We start from the raw sequence: 17,765 nt of genomic DNA on the forward strand, positions 1-17,765 counted from the left end.
TGCAAAATCTTTTGCATCCTCTCGGACATCAACGCTGCTTTTTCCTTGTCCTTCCATGCCACCATGGCCGCTAAATCCTTCTACAATTAGCTCATTCCGCACATTAGCACACAACCTCAAAAAACGGGTCGAAAAATAGTTACCTTTATTTCGAAGTTAATTGTACCGTTTTGTTCAGCGCAATCCAGGTCAACTTCACCTCGCTACGAGGTAAGCTTTACCTCGAAGAGGTAGAAAGTACCGTTTTTGGATTTACCTTTTTTCTAGGTGAATTCTACCTTTTCTGTCAGCTTGATTCAGGTAAACTCTACCTCGTTATGAGATGACTGTGAGTTACCTTTTTGTATTTCACAAGTATTCATCTATTTATCTCGGTAAATTTTACCTTTTTATTATTTTCCGTGTACTTTTCATGCAATACTTAGCGAGACACCAGCAGTGATGTAAATTTAATTTATTGTTAAAAATTCTGCAAAAAATCATTGATGAGTTTTAAACCAAAACAGAGCTTTGTAGACCCCAGGGCTTGAGAAATTAAAAAATGACTCCAAATCGACTCTGTCTAATGATGCTTTCTTCCCGAAACTCAAATGGTTACTCATGTTTTTATAAAAACAAGATTCCAGGCAAAAAATCGTAAAATATAAGAAAACAAATTTGAATACAAAGGATAACAATTTGTCCATCAAAAGAAGGAACAGTTTAACTAGTTTTCAAAATTTTATTTTTCTTTAACAGATTTCCTTTTTATATACTATTTACTCTCAACAAAAAGTACGAAAATTAGGCAGTATTCGGCATCGCTAACTGAAAAACAAAATGTGCTGAAAAAGTTACCGCTTAAAGCGCTTACCGCTAACTGTTGATCAACAGTACAGTTAGCCGGAAAATGATTCATATTATTTTTACTTCATGTTGTTTGGATTTACAGTACTCATTTTTTATTTATTTATTATTTTATTTATTTATTTTATTTACATAGTATTCCGTCTCACGACATAACTTGACGAACATAATTCCTAAAATTCACTCGGTTCATAGCAACCGTTCTCCAATTTCTCGGGCACCCCACGTTCGCCAGATCACGCTCCACTTGGTCTAATCATCTCGCTCGTTGCGCCCCCGCTCGTCTTGTTCCTACCGGATTCGTAGCGAACACCTGTTTTGCAGGACAGTCGTCCGGCATTCTCGCAACATGTCCCGCCCAGCGTATCCGGCCAGCCTTCACCACCTTCTGGATACTGGGTTCGCCGTAGAGGCGCGCGAGCTCGTGGTTCATCCTTCGCCTCCACACTCCGTTCTCCTGTACGCCGCCAAAGATGGTTCTTAAAACTCGTCGCTCGAATACTCCGAGTGTACGCAGGTCCTCCTCGAGCAATATCCATGTCTCGTGCCCGTAGAGAACAACCGGTCTAATGAGCGTCATATACAGGTTACACTTCGTGCGAGGGCTAAGTCTTCTCGACCGCAGTTGCTTGTGGAGTCCATAGTAGGCACGACTTCCGCTGATAATTCGCCTCCGGATCTCATGGCTGGTGTCATTGTCTGCGGTCACCAGTGAGCCGAGATAGACAAAGTCTTCGACTATCTCCAGCTCGTCGCCGTCGATCGTGACCTTGTTATTACTGGACAAGCGGGTTCGGTCGGTCTCGGATCCGCAGGCCAGCATGTACTTCGTCTTGGACGTATTAATCATTAACCCAATCCTTCCTGCTTCGCGTTTCAGTTTGCGGTAGATCTCCTCCACCGCCGCAGATGATCTGCCGACTATATCAATGTCATCGGCAAAGCAGATAAGTTGACTGGATCTGTTGAAAATCGTGCCCCGCATTTCGCCCACCGCTCGTCGAATAACACCTTCTAGCGCCACGTTGAACATCATGCAGGATAGACCATCACCTTGTCGAAGCCCCCTGCGCGATTCGAATGAACTCGACAATTCACCCGAAATCCGCACACAGCACTGCGTTCCATCCATCGTCGCCTTGATCAGTCTGATCAGCTTCCCGGAAAAGCCGTTCTCGTCCATGATTTTCCATAGCTCGTTACGGTCGATCGTGTCGTATGCGGCTTTGAAGTCGATGAATAGATGATGCGTAGGGACTTGGTGTTCACGGCATTTTTGGAGGATTTTTATTTATTTATTAACATGAAATACAGTTGGATCAGTCAACAGACGATTGTTAATGGCTCAAGTCCGATGTGTACGTGAACAATTCGCCACTTCACACCGGAAAATTAAAATACAGTAAACCGAAATTTATAACAGCACCGAATCCGATTCAAAATCTTTAACCAGTTTTTATCTTTTTAGAACTTGCAGGAGGATTGCCAAACGTGAGCATTTATACCGTTCCTATTCAAATTTTAAACAAAGGCTACATTGACAAATTATCCCTCCAAAGCTGTTCGCAAAAAATCCCTTTCGGGAAAACTTGACCTGTAGTTTGTTGCCGTTCCACTGGCCGCAAATGTTAACAAATTTGATGATAATAGATTCAATGTGTGACCTGTAAAAATTACAATCCGACCTCCTTTTTTAAATTTTAAAATTAACGCGTTTTCGAGATATTTACGTTTATCCCGGGTTTTCCGGTAGAAATACCTTCCTAAAGAAATGACATCCAATTTTGGCTTTGCTTTGCTGTATCTAATTTTCCAACGAAGCGATTATTTAGACTTAAATTTTGATAGAACATATTGGTCTCTCAAAAATTTCAGTTTTTCAGTATCTTGAAATGATGAATAGAATAATTTGGAAACGCGTTTCGGGTCATATCCGAGATGTTAACCAAACAGTAGCGCTACAAAGTGCTCCATACAATAGTTTAGAGAATTTGGGAAGCTTTTAGGAACAGGCATATAATTAAAAGGGAATAAGCTCCTAATGTTATTTTTTAATAACTATTGGGCAAAATTTTGTCATGAAAAGGTACTTGCAAGACACGCCGACAGAAATACATTCGATTTTTTTTACAAAATTTTTCGAAAAATGTGCAAACAGCTCTCACATAAGAGCAGACATTCCAGAAGTGCATTTTTCATAAATGAAATACCACTCTTAAATAAATCTATAAAAATCTAAATCATTTTAAATATTCTTCCAGTACAAAAAACAACTCAAAAACTTCATTGATTCCAGAAAAAACCCATCAAATTTGTTACTTTGGTTAACAGAAAACAGGATAAAATTCCAGTTTTTTAAACCAGTTTTTTTCTCTGTTAGAATGCTTTCCAAAACAGAACTTTCGTAAATTTAGCTTACAAATATCTCCAACATTGTAACGGGAGTCCCGACACGCTTCCTGTCTTAAGCAGGTGGCTTAAGCGCCACTTCCGAATGGAAGACCACCTGCCTTTTCTTATTTTGCCCAGCTGTATGAGACTCGGTCGCGAGTTCCTTTCGATTCCCTATTTTGGGAAAGAAGCGGAAGGGTCTCTGAAATTGTATCTGTACTTCGGCCCTTTCGAGCCGCCCCGAAGACGAGACGAAACCCTGCAGAAGTCCGTTGAAAGGAGAGTTAACCGTTGTTCGTTACGAAATGAGCCTGGGGTCTGATACGTTGGACGAGCTCCTACCCCTATACCCTGGAAACACAAAAGAACGTGATTGGTTTCGCGGCCAATCTCCGCAGAAAAGCAAATAAAACGCGAACAACGAACAACGTACAACCCCCGCTCCAAATACCCCAAGTCTTTTAGTGCATCATCGGATCAAGTACTCTGGCCGATTTTCAAATTCTACATAAATCCATTTATTCTGCTCGAAACGTGTTGTGTGGTTTTACATTGGTGTAGTGTGTTAGGCCTAACTCATTCGTTCCACGTTTTCCCTCTTTTAAAAATAAGCTATACGAGTAGTGCGTTTAGCGGAGGTGCATGGTACCTCGCAGTTATCGGTTGTTTACTAACTTTTCATCCGATCAGCTGGTATTCCCGTTCGCGGGAAGAAATTAGGCTACTTTGTACGGCTCGCCAGTCCATAAAAAGCTTAACAGTCCGTTCTTGTAACGTATCGGACTAATGTCTCGCGCTCGCGCAACGTAAATCGGCAATGTTGCGGGCCGAAAAGTGATACTGTACAGTTATCGCTATAGAAACAAGTTGGTTGGGTGTGAGTACTCACTCTGTTCCTTTAACTACAGTGGGGCTTTGGCGACGTCAATACCCCGCTGGTTTGCTGCCTTGTTGTGCTATGCCAATTTTGCTTCCTCGCTCGGCGAAAGCTGATCTGTGGGTGGATGTGAACATTCACAGTCAAATACTTATTTGCGACTGTTTTTACTCGGCTGACGAATCATGTTGCCAGAATGAAAGTCTGGCTAGGTGGTTGTGGCTCGTTGCTTACCAAGGATGCTGGTCGTGACTCGATCGGACCAGACGCAGGAACTGGTGAATGATGGATATCGTGATATCGGCTGGAGGTCAACCACGCGGCTAGAGCGCGTGTTCTGGCTTTGGCTTTGCTGTTGGCTCGTCACCGCTGTTTCGCGGCCAAACTTGCGTGTGCCCACGTCTCGGATGCTAGATGGGTGTTCGCTGATGGTGTTGAACGACAACCCCGGCGGAATGCTGGTGGGCCGGGTTTTCTATCCCCTCCTGCTCGGCTCCGTTGGAATTGTAGTGGGCGTAAGGTATCTGGTACCCCAGAAAGAAACGTGGTTTGAGCTTCGGCTAAATCGTTTAGCTTTTATCATCTGTCTACGTACCTCCGCAAAGTACCTTTTTCACCTAAGTGCACTACTATTTTCCCTATGTTTACACTCGTATCAAGTTGTTGCCTATAAGAGGGCTGATATATAGAATTAGAGCACTCAGTCCGGGAATCGCAAGTTGTTCTTATTTTAATTACCGCAACGCGCATGAACTACTTTAGATCACGACTCTTCGAATCACCAATCGTAAGTGGGTTGGGAGTCTCAAGAGTCCTCTGGCGACCTGATCAGGCTCCTTCTCGTAACCGGAACTACCCGATATGATGTGATCTAATCGCGAAGTTAAACAATCAATTCGCCTTTCGCGAATTCTCGGATAGCCCTTGTCTTCCCCTTCGAGATACAAAACCAGGGGCCGATCTTTTGCAAGCCCAAAATAGGTGCACAAAGGCTCCCGAAAGAGGTCATTCACCTGACGCAAAATAGGAATGCGGCTGGTGATCTTGAGAAGCAGCATCTTAACCACATGTTTGAAAACGGAGTTGTGTCGGGAGATCTTTGCATTTACTGGCGCCGTGATGATTTGATGACTGTCTATTAGGGTGGTTGCTCCACCGCGAATTATTTTTATTTTATTTTCCACTCGAAACCGATTATGTTTAGGGTTTAGGTTATCTTGCTAAGTGAATTGTGTGTTTGAATTATTATTATTTCCTTACTGATAGTATTTTAAGATATTTTAAGTGTTTAATAATAAACGGCTAATTTTATATTTTTGTGTATTGGTTTTACGAAGAATTTAAGTGGAATAATATAAGTACTAAATGAGGCGTTACAACATTTTTTTGAATGAATGTTTTTGTGAAAATATCAATTTTTCATTCAAAAACTTTTAAAATACTTAGGTCTGTTTTCAATCGTGAGAAAAACACCAGTTTTCGAAACTCAATTTATCGCTTAGTAGATATCAATATTTTTTCAAAAAATATTTAAAACACTAGAAAAAGACCTAAAAGTTGATTCTACTTACTTTTTAAAAGATCGCTTAAGAAAAAAGCTGTAGTAGAATGAGTTTTAATTCATCGAAAATTTACACCCTTTTGTTTACCTTTTTTCCTAACTACAAAACGTCAAACATTTACCTGGCATCGCGGATTGACCCGAACAGCTTTGGAAGATTAACAATGTCAATTCATTCTGTGATTATAATATTTTTTGCCATCGACCGTGGCCTTGATGTTAGCGTTAAAGTCTTCTAAGACAGAGGTCATGAGATCGAGTCTCGGTCACGGTATACATAGTCCTCATTCTGTGGGTTTGTGGTGTTAGCAATAGTTAGATGCTAGCGCTAGCCATTATATCCTTGTAAGATATATGCTTTAGTCTTAAGTAGAATTTAGATCTCTTTGAAGAAACATCAAGTTTTACGGAGTGTGTTCATTTATTTTAATTTTCAGTTCAGTTTTACTAATTTTTTTCAATTTTTTAATTGTTCTGTAAAATCAGTATTGATTAACTGATTAACTGGTTTAATCGCCGCGATGAATTGTTTGCTGTTTTCATCGACTTTTTTCGGCGAGGAATGAAACAAAATTACTTGCCAGTTGGTCCAAACGTTTCGAGCTACTTTTGGCTGTTCGCTCCTCTTCAGTGGACCTTAAATATAATTTATTTTCAATACAAATTAAGTTATATAATCAAGTAAAATGGAAAATTTGTATTGAAAATGAATTATATTTAAGGTCCACTGAAGAGGAGCGAACAGCCAAAAGTAGCTCGAAACGTTTGGACCAACTGGCAAGTAATTTTGTTTCATTCCTCGCCGAAAAAAGTCGATGAAAACAGCAAATAAAATCAGTATTATAGAACTGTATTGCGAATACTAAATATCTCAACCACTTAAACACAAAAAACTAATTAGGCCGTAACAAATATCCATTCCTTCTTTTGTCACTCCCCCCTTGGAAATATCCAAAACCCGAAATCACAAGAAGCACAAAACAAATTGTGGAAGATGAAAGTTTTATCATCTTTTATGAGCTTGATTTAATTGAATTTTTCGATAAAAAATTACTGGATTTATGGGTTTTGTACAATTATATAGTATGCAATTGTAGCATGCAAGTTTTCATGCAATTCATTCCAATTAATTAGTGTTTGCATTATTTTTTTTTGATTATCCCCCCTTGCGATGATCCAACTCTGAGCAAAAAAAGACGGATTTGATATAGTTTAATATTGTTCAACATCTTTTAAGTATTGTATTCTTCTTATGTGAATGTTACGGAAAGAAGTGCTAATAGAGAGAAAAAAAAGTAAAAGTTGTGTGGCACGTGGCGGTTTTATGAGATGGCTGAGAAAACATTATTCCTCTGTCTCCAATACGCTCACTTCCTTACCTCCACCATTCGAAGTGGCAAGTTTCGCCTGGATCCCATATTAGGGTCAGAATAATAACCAATGTCCCCTTAACATAATATATATATATTTTTTGATTTTTAAACTAAAAGCGCAAGCAACCAAAAGTCACAAATTTACTTGAATGAAGGCATTGAAAGTTACATATTGGCTGACAAAGAGAATCAACTGCCCAACTTCCTTCAGTCAACTTTTTGTACCCATTAATGAACTTGGAAGTTGCAAAAGTGATTAATATGTACGTTGTATGTAACTTGTTTTGCCCAATTTCCAAGAGTGAACTATATGTACTTATTAATGAACTTGAAAGCTGCAAAAGTGATTTATACGTACGTTGTACGAGACTTAAGTCGCATAAAGGGTACAAAGGTGCTCAAAACGGGATTTGGTAAATCACAAAAAGTGAATTGAGGTTCTTTCAAAATCAAATCACCACTTCGAGTTTTAGTTTCAGCTAGAACAACATCTAGGCGTGGTCTTGTGGTAGCGTGTTCGACTCTCACCACGAAGGCCGGGGTTCGATCCCCAAGCCGGGCAAGTTATTTATCAATAAGTAATTTGGTAACTGAGCAATTTGTCGAGTTTGGAATCCGGCGCGTGGCATCATGGCGGCACCATGTACAGAACATAGTAAATAATCAGAGAATGTAATATGAACCGATGACAAGGGTGCAGTTGAGGTAGAGAGATATGTATACTCATTTTACGATTTTTTTTAAAGCTGAATTTACAGGCCGCTGGAAGCTGAATAGAAGATCATTAAGACTTGTTTAGAAACTAAAAAGTATCAATAAGAACTATGATTTTAAGCTGCATAGAACGTCCTTCATGCAGTAAGGACGTTCTATGCAGTAAGCGTTTTTGTACCTGTTTTATGGGACTTTTGGTTGTTTGGGAGGTGTCCTCCCAAAAACAGACAAATGTTTGCATAACTCGAGAACCGATCAAACAAATGGTACTAAATTTGGCGTGGGATTGCATTTGGGTACGAGAAATGTTTCAATGAATAAATACATGGTACACATCCCTCCTTCAGTGGAGATATATGAAGCGCATTGGATGGCTCCTATACATTTTACATAAACTAATAGAGCAAATGGAACCAAATTTGGCATGGGAGGGTATTAGGGTACGATAAATGTGTCCCTGAATTATTGGTATCCCTCTTTTCTTACAGTGGGGATTTAGAGGGAGAGAGGGGGCTACTTTCCAATTTTTGTAAAACTTGAAAACTATTCAAGCATTGGAATACGAGAAATATTTCTATGATTATTTGAGACCCCCTCCTTTTTCCAGTGGGAAGATAGGAAGGGATAGTTGAGCCTCCTATACAAATTAGGCATGAAAGAGTATTTAAGAACAAAAAAAATTTCGATTGATATTTGTTACACTCCCTCCTTCCAGGGGGGGGGGGGCTCCTCTATAATATTTTGAACAACTTGATAATTTATCAAGCAAATAGAACCAAGTTTGGCATATGAGAGCAAATGATAAGTGAAGGGGGTAGGGAGGCAATTTTTTGCACAACTCGAGAACTTATCTAAAAAATTGAACCAAACTTCATATGGAAAAGATTCTAATATTGTTATAACCCCTTTCGCTTTGCAGGGGGGGAGAGGGGAGGGAAGGAAGGGTTACCATATAATTTTGTTGTATCGCTCAAGAACTTATAAATCAATGGAACAAAACTTGATCTGAAAAGGGTTTTTGAGCACAACAAAATGTGTAAGATTATAAGAAATGTCCACCTTCTTCAAGTTGTGGGAGTGGAAAAAGGAGGAGGACCACATACAGCTTTTTTGGTATAAATCGAGCACTTATCAATCAAAAGGTACTATATTTTAGAAGAAAGGATTATTGCGTACTATTATTTCGGGACCTTCCTTTTTTTCAGGACGGAGTAGGACAGAAGACAAGTTTTTTTTTCATATTCCACTTGGCATAACTTGAAAAGTTATCAAACAAATGGAGCCAAATGTGGTATGTTACGTTAATAGGATACGAACAATGTTTTTTTTCATGAAAGTTTGGTGGTCTATGTACTTTGGAAGAGGGAGAGGGTGGAGAATCCACATGAATCATACATACATTTTGGAATACCTTATAAACTCATTAAACTTTCAAAAAGAAATTAAACATTTCAGATCTTGATAAAAAAAATTTAAGATAAAGTTTCTTTAAATAAGATAAAATACTCTTTGATTTCAAAATAAATCCTTTAAAAAAAATTGAATAATTTTGGTGATGTGAAAGTGTAGCAAAGCACACCGGGTCAGCTAGTATAAAATAAATTTAAATTCTTACGTTTCTATAAAAAAATATTTTATATTAGAAACACTATAATTTTCCGGAAGGCATATTTGAAATTTGACAATTTTGTACAAAGCCTAATGTTTTGAAAACATAATCCGTCAGTCCTTAGTCTGTTCTTGTGATCAAAACAAGTGTTTTGGTAATTTCAAGAATGGTCATGAGATAATGCAATTGTTATTGCAGGTTTTTTGTTTAGAAAAAGAAATTCTTGTTTTTTGGGTTTTTGGGGCCGGAGATGGTTTTTATAATAGGTACAACCCCCTCCGACTTAAAGGAGGGGGGAAGGGGGGCTCCCATACAAAATATACATAAAATATGACACAATTTATACAATTTATAAAAATTTTCATCAAATTTCCCACACAAACGTATTTTGACATAATTCAATGATTAAGTATGACGGTAGAAAGTTTTTGATGTATTTAGACCAATAATGGTACTAAAACATATTTTTGTAGGAAAGGGGGGTTCTTACATGTTCACGAACAATTTCCAAACTATTTTGACCTAATTTGGCGAATAACAAATTTTTGATTTCATGAGATTATTTAAAACTTCTATACTTTTGCCGTGTTTGTAAAGGGGGCTCCTATACAAAATTTTCAAAAATATGATTAAATTCGAACAAGTTTGAAACAAATTTTGTCCAAAATTGATAAATTGTGAAATTTGGTTGGTTAGAGTTTTTGGTGTCGAAGATAGTTTCTAAAATATTTTCAAACTGCTCTGACTTTAAGAAGGGAAGGGCAAAGGCGTCCATACAAAATTATTAAAAATTTGACATAATTTTAACAATTTTTGGAAAATACAGAGCCATTCAACGTGAAATTTGGTTTGTAGCCGTTTTCAAGACTGAAAATGATTTCTATAAAAGCTCTAAACCCCTCCGAATCCAAAAAAGGGGGGGCTCCTATACTAAATTTTCAAAAAATTGCCACAATTAGATCAATTTTCGGAAACTATTGAACCGATCGACGTTAAATTTGGTGTGAAGCCGTTTTCAAGACCGGGAATGGTTTCTATAACACTTTGAAATCCCTCCCCTTCAAACCGAAAAGGAGGGGCTTCCCATAAAAAATAAACAAAGCCAGTGTCTTTACTCGGACCAGACTCCTATACAAAATAACAAAATATTACAAAATTTAAATAATTCACGAAGGATTTTTGTGAAAAAATTCATGAATGTAAGCGTTTTGACATAAGCTCACACATAAGTTTTTACAAAATAAGACTATACATTTTATTGATTGACGCTTCCTATTTTATTGAATGAAGACTCTAATATTCAATTAATGTAACATACATATTATTAGTGAAATCAATGTCTTAGTGTTTTAATAATTAATAATTAATATCTTTTTAATTTTGTTTAAATTTACCTCTATTTACATAAACACTCCTCCTTTTTTAAAAAAAGGGCGAGCACATCGGGTCAGCTAGTCAGCTTATACATAAATTATGTTTTTAGTTTGTAAAAAACCAAATATGATTATTTCGGTAAAACTTGCTCAAGAAATTTCGTGTTTGATCGCAAAAATCCGAAAAAATAATAACCTAATCTTAGCTTTTTTTGATTGACTTTGCAAATATAGGGAATAAAACCGGAAATCTGGGCATTTTTCAGCAAAATCCGGGGAAGCGTGATGGCTGAATTTTTTTTTTTAAATTTAATTTGACATTAAATATTCGGACAAGTCCGGATCAATCCGGACAATCTGGCAAGCTTTTCCTAACATAAGGTTTAATATTTCCACAAGTGTATTCGAGTATCAAAAAAATAAAAATAAAATAAAAATAATAAAGTGGTATTTTGATGGCATTATTTGTTTTTAAGATTTCCCTGAATCAAATTCTACAAACTAGGTATCGTAAAACGGGGTTATTTTAATAACCGGAGTAAATTTGAGCAACAATAAACTTTTCCACATTATCATCAATAACTCAGTCTGTTGTTTGAATTTTTGAAAACTGTTTTCTACGCTTGAATGCCTATTAATCGAGTATCAAATAGGCAAACATTTAGTTTGTATTTGAAATTTTTTGCTGTTAGTTAAAATCTTATTTCAAAATCTTAAAATATATATTTTTTCCAAGGCTCGAAAACAAACAGCTCTCCTGTTGATACCAAAAAACATTCAGAAGCAAACGGTTTGTTTAATGTGAAAGAACAACTTTTTTCTTTGTATATGTTTAGTAAAAGTGCATTTTTATAGTCATTAAATGATAAATTTTTGATATTTTAAAAACAAGGACACTTTTCAAGAGTAAGCCCGTATTGGACAAATGGATAGAAACTCTATCAAATCGATAACTTTGAAGAAAAAATGAAAATGGAAATAGTGGGAGGGGCCTAAGGGAATGTGTGAATGTAAAATTTCATTTGTATTTTGAAGCTCAAACTAATTAGCAATTATTAAAATTTTGTCCCTAAATGTAGGCAGCATCATAGTACTTTTTTCGATAAAAAATATTTTTAAAATGAAATGTTAAAAATCAAGGTTAAATTGATAAACTAGCATATGTAAATATTATGATTTTGTTTTGCATCTTTTATGATCAAGAAAACTCGTTAAAACCGTCAAAATAGATACTGATCAACGTCACCCCGAAGCAACAAATTTTGAACAGAGACGAAAACGATTTTTAAATCAAATTTAAAGTAGTCTAATAAATTTCTGCATTCATGTTTTACGTTCATAGGAGTTCAGTACTGGATGTAAAAATATAAAGCATGACACATTCCCTTTAACAGAAAAAATAATTGAAATATATTGATAAATGTGATTTACCCCGGATTAAGGTACCAACTATAAGTTAACGCCACCATTCAGACTCAAACCTATCACAGACAATAGACATTGATCGATGAAATGCTCTTTCTCTCGAATCACTGACTCTAACGAATAGTTCATTGATCTGCAGCAAGAGTGGGATTACTTCCTGCCAAATTTTTGCTAGATTGAAGAGCTATAAGGCTAGTAAGAATTTTTCCAACCAAATCATTGCAAAAAATCTCACTTGTTAGGGAAAAAAAAACACAAAAAAAAAACAAATGAAAAAGTGCAATATCATTCGACAAAGAAGGTTATAGGAAGATCCATCCGATTCGGCTGTTGAAGGTGTGCAAGTTGCCATAAATTTTACAACTTCTGTTTCACACTAGGTATGTGAGTCGATTTTCTTCCGCCCGACTTCTTTCAAGTTCACCTTCCATTGAACGTTTCCTATACAATTATATTTTTAGCAATGCCGCATCAGTCACTCGTTATACCCACATACCCATTTCATTTTTTTACCAACGTCAAACGATCAGTCATTTGGAAAAGCTTAAATCAGTTTCATCAAACAAGTTTTAATGAGGACGAAACCCTACCGAAAATAATGAAAAAATATGTACAGACATAAACGTTCCATTCGCGGGTGAATTCGCCGGTTCCATTTACCTTGTAACAGGGAAGGTTTATTTCTAAGGTCAATGTCAGAAAAAAATTAGTTATTCTTTCAACTTTTGCGGCCTAACGAAGGTTTAGTAACCGAAATGCACAATAGCCTATTCCCCCAGATAACCTAACCAAATTGGGGAGAACTACTTAATTGCTTTCAAAACAATTGTTTAATTTTTTATTTAAATTTAAAATAGTAAAGTTCGAAATAATCTATAGTGATTCGAATTGCCACAATAGTTCGTTCACCAACTGTTCCAACAAAGTTCATTGACCGTTCCCGTAATCGTCAGCACCAGCTGGTTAGTTCTAGCTGGATTTTCTTCCGAAGTTCATCACCAGGGTCAGCAGCGTTATGCCAATTGATGCTCCACTATCAGTTTCGTCCCAATTTCGCTTCTCACGCTTCTTTCATTCCACGCCTTCGAAAAAAAAAATGTTATCACTCGAAACATTTTTTGGACCAGGAGAGGAAACCGCTGCCTGGAAATACTGACAAGTTTTTTTTGCAGCACAAATTAATCGACCGTATTAAATCGCACAGACTAAGAGCAGAGAAAGTAGAAGATTCAAAGAATAGACAAAGAGACATTAAAACAAAGATTGATGAAGTTTGAATACTATTCCCATCAGATGATGATGCTCGTTGGTTTACCGAATTTCGAATGCACATAATTCGGGGCTGCGCTCCATGATCGATGCTCCGCGCGGTTATCAACCATTGGATGCAATTTATTACCTCAACGATGCACTTTCGGGTCAGTGTCAATCTTGCTGACGAAGCTGGCAGTCAAAATAATTTCTGAAAGAATTGATAGCCTTAGAGAAGTCAACGAGCCAAATACGATCAGCTGGGATGACGAATCTTTTTTAAATATTCCCCAATAAAAAGATGAACGGAACGTTTGCTGATTAACTTAAACACTTCTACTCACACTTACATACATCGATTAAATTTATTTTAATAACTTTCATGCTTTTTAAGTACAACATATGTATATCCTACTACCTAGAATTTCAGTGAAATTCTGAAAAACCAAATTTTATCTTATAATACCTATGAGCATATAACCGTTGCAACTTTATTTCAGGAAAATATCATACATTCAAATATTTTTCTACGTTTCTCCCATAACTTATTCTGTTTTTGTTTAGAATTAAAAAAATCCGCCGTTTGGAAGCGATTCATTCAGTTTTGATTTAGCGCAACGGCTTTTAATTTTGTTTGGGGATTATGTCTACTAATTTTTCAGATCACCAGAGATGTACTGAAAGACAAAAAAAAATTGGATTTTTTTTGTTTCGATTATAGTCGTTTTACCATCTTTATTGCATTCGCGACTTTATCAATGTTGCAGTTGGCGGATCGTTATTGAAACACTTATCCGGTACAACTGTGTTCGATGTTTACTCTTGGGCTCGAGCTCGCGGACATCGGCTCAGGAGACAACAGACTTGCCAACTGAGCTATATCACAAGCACCCTGATAACTTTGGAAGATTTTTTTTTGTTCTTACACTAAAAAATTCAAAAATTAACAAACCACAAACTACTTGTACCCCAGATAACATATTTAAAATAACAGAATTTTTTTTTCAAATTATATCTGCTTTTAATTCAAAATATGTTTTTCGATTGTACGTTTAATGTTTTGTGTTTCGAAGGGTTATTTTCGTTAACTCTGACCTGGTAGATGGTTTTGAAAACAGTTGCTAACCTAACATCCGATGTTTCGACTTATTTTCAACCTTTATCAAAGAATCTAGTCAGTTAGTAAAATAGAGTATGAGAAGTAATGCCTCGTTTTGTCGTCTAGTTGATTCGCTTATCTAAGAAATTGTTAGGTAGTAAAACATTAGGTTGTAGGCACGAACGTTGTTCTATTGGTGATATGAGTCAAACTATTTGTTCAAGTGTGATGTTGGGTGAAATTAGTCAAATTTTTTGTCCAAGTGTGATTAATATATTCTAATCTGTTTCTTAATGTCTACCAGACCACTTTCACTTTTTTGTTTCTTTTATATATATATCAACTGATTGTAACACAACCTCATACAACAATTCCACTGTTTTCGGTATTTTGTGTGTCATAGTCCCAACGTCCAGAGATCCACTGATATTCGTATCAGTATCACAAACTTGAAGTGCCTAGTTTTAATTTGTAGAACTTTGTATGTATTCAAAATCAAAAATTTTGAGATAAATATATGTAGGGGAGAGTGGGGTAACGTGGGCTATGGGGAAACATGGGCCGCTCTAAATATCGCAGCTGTGTGTTGAGATAAAATCTCAATCCAACTGTCATCCTCGTCGCTTTGCGTAAGCATGTTTTTCTATATGTTGTTGACTTATATGCGTTCATATGCTTATTTTACTTAACTAGCTCAGGAAAAATGTACTTACATAATTAAACAAGCACCCGCAAAATTGCATCCGTGCGAGACCTAATCTACATAACAAAAATATGTTCATACACTTATAATCTTAGTTTTGTCATGTTCTTTCACGTGGAAAAGGAATTTTTGATAAAACATAAATAAGTCACACCAACGCAACCAATTTTCAAATCATTGCTTGTGGGGAATAGTAGGCCACATTTTGTGGGGTATCTTGGGCCACCTTTATTTTGATGTTTTTATACAAATTCAGAACTTAAAATACGTTATTACTATTTGTAAAGTTTTCTTTAATGCCGAATGAAGAGTTATGAAAAATGTTTTGAGCATCTTTTCTAATGCGATAGAGACGAACAAAAATCCTATATGTGGAATTTGGCTGAAACGTTCGCAAGCCAGGTTTTAGGATCTATTCGGTCATACACAACTCTCTCTTTAATTCCTCATCTGAAATCGCTTCAAAATAACTAAATGAATCATGAAATTTCAGTTTTGGGTCAACTCATAAACTTTGCAAGTTATCTAGTGAATTTGGATTTGGTGGCCCACGTTTCCCCACAGTTTTTTTTAATCTAAAAAAAAATACTATTTTTTAAAACAGTCAAAACTCGGGAAATGAATGTATTTAAAAAATAAGTAAAAATACCTAATGATACCTCAAAAAGTAGAAAACCTTTCCATTTATTTTTTTCATTTTATCTTTTCTAATAAAGAACTTATGAAACAAAGAAAAAAAGTGGCCCATGATACCCCACTCTACCCTACATATGATTAAATGTAGTGTTAATTATCTTGACTTCGATTATGTTTTCAATATTTTAACTCATCGTTAAAAACACTACTTTACAAAATTTTAAAAAAAATCGTGAACTTGACTGACTGACCAATATTTTTAATGTGAAATCGGGCGCTGAATCCGAAAATTGAATTAAAAAAAATCTCAGTAGAACAGTTTTTGAATTATGCTCCGAATTTGAAATTTTGAAAAAATAAAAAAGTAGATGTACTTAGATTGAAATATCTCGAACCGCATAACAGTAATTTGAAATCTCTTTTTTGCATATTAAAGGTGAACAATTTGGCTATCGATCATCTGGACATCATTTTAGCGCAATATCAACAATATTGTTGATATTTGTGGCTTTATGAAAGGAAAATTTATAAAAAACGCATTTTTTTTTAGAGAAAATTATGTTTGATTGAAAGTTATAGACTCGATGGTGACATTTTAAAAATCTGATTTTCTATTGACCTTAAAACTGAGCTCAAAACAAAGATTTCAAGGGGTTATTTTTCAAAATCGGTTGAAATTGAAGAAGTTACGGTTACTTTACGGTTACTTTACATACAGTAATTTTTGAATTTTTGAATACTTTAACGAACCGCAGTATACTTATCATAGTATAGGAAGAATTAAACATAGTAAATCTCACTCGCTCCGAGTCAAAATTATTTTTTAGCTTACCAGAAGGTCACATGCCAAATTTCAGAATGATCTGACCATGGGGAGGGTTTGCTTGAATAGGAATAGATTTGCTTGAATAGGAATTCAAGGTATTATGCTCGGGAGAAGCAAACATTACTGGTTTTTCAATAATAACGTTTTTCTTCCCGAGCCGATTATTTTTTCTGATTGATTTTATGAAAGCCTAAGTTGAGACAAACATTTCACCGGAAGACTGAAACACGATTGGACTTGAAACAAAAAAGTTATTGCGGTTCGAAGGCCGCAAATTTTGTCTAACACGCAATGAGTACTTTTTACGCATTGCGATTTATACGAGAATTTTCGCCCGAATCACAATTTTTGTACCGCAATAACTTTTTTGTTTCAAGTCCAATCGTGTTACAGAATTCGAATGAAATGTTTGTCTCAACTTAGGCTTTTATAAAATCAATCAGAAAAAATAATCGGCTCGGGAAGAAAAACGTTATTATTGAAAAACCAGTATTTTTTGCTTCTCCCGAGCATAACACCTTAAAATCCTCAGTTTACTAAGTTCAATAGTGCTGTAAACTAGTGTTATTGGTTAAAAAGCTGGATCTCCAGATTTAAACTTTTCAGTCGTATCGTTACTTTTGAATTTTCAATAGTACCTTAAATTTAAAAAAAAATGTGACAACGAAATAGTTTTTTCGTCAATTTTTATCGCCACCCGTCTAATGTACATCACATTTAACATGCCATATCTCTTTTATCAATTGAGACACAAAAACATAAATCATGCTGAATCATACATAAGTCAGAATCCGAGAAATCTAATGGTATTAAGCTCCCTATTTATTTTTTCTTTTTAAATATTTTGTGACAGTTTTTTTTAATAACAAATCAAAATATAAAACACGCAAGAAAAATACCGAAAAAATCGCACCACCCAACCGGCTGGCAGTTCAGATAATTCAGAAATCCCTCAACTACCGTGCTTTTGGTGTTGGAATGTTTATCTCTCCACTGTTTTCTCTCAAGCGTTCGGCTTTGGCTCTCAAGCGTTCTGTTTGGCAATTTGGAAATTTAAAAATGATGTTAGAAATTTTCGAAA

At 35.9% G+C, this 17,765-nt stretch overlaps 1 protein-coding gene across 2 annotated transcripts in view; it reads left to right on the forward strand.

The window, feature by feature from the left end:
* The window catches only part of LOC129748297 (protein gustavus), a 738,224-nt gene that overhangs the window by 154,935 nt on the left and 565,524 nt on the right, over positions 1 to 17,765 (forward strand). The gene's annotated exons all lie outside the window — the stretch shown is intronic.

The sequence above is a fragment of the Uranotaenia lowii genome, chromosome 2 (assembly GCF_029784155.1).
Source record: "Uranotaenia lowii strain MFRU-FL chromosome 2, ASM2978415v1, whole genome shotgun sequence".
Lineage (NCBI taxonomy): Eukaryota > Metazoa > Arthropoda > Insecta > Diptera > Culicidae > Uranotaenia > Uranotaenia lowii.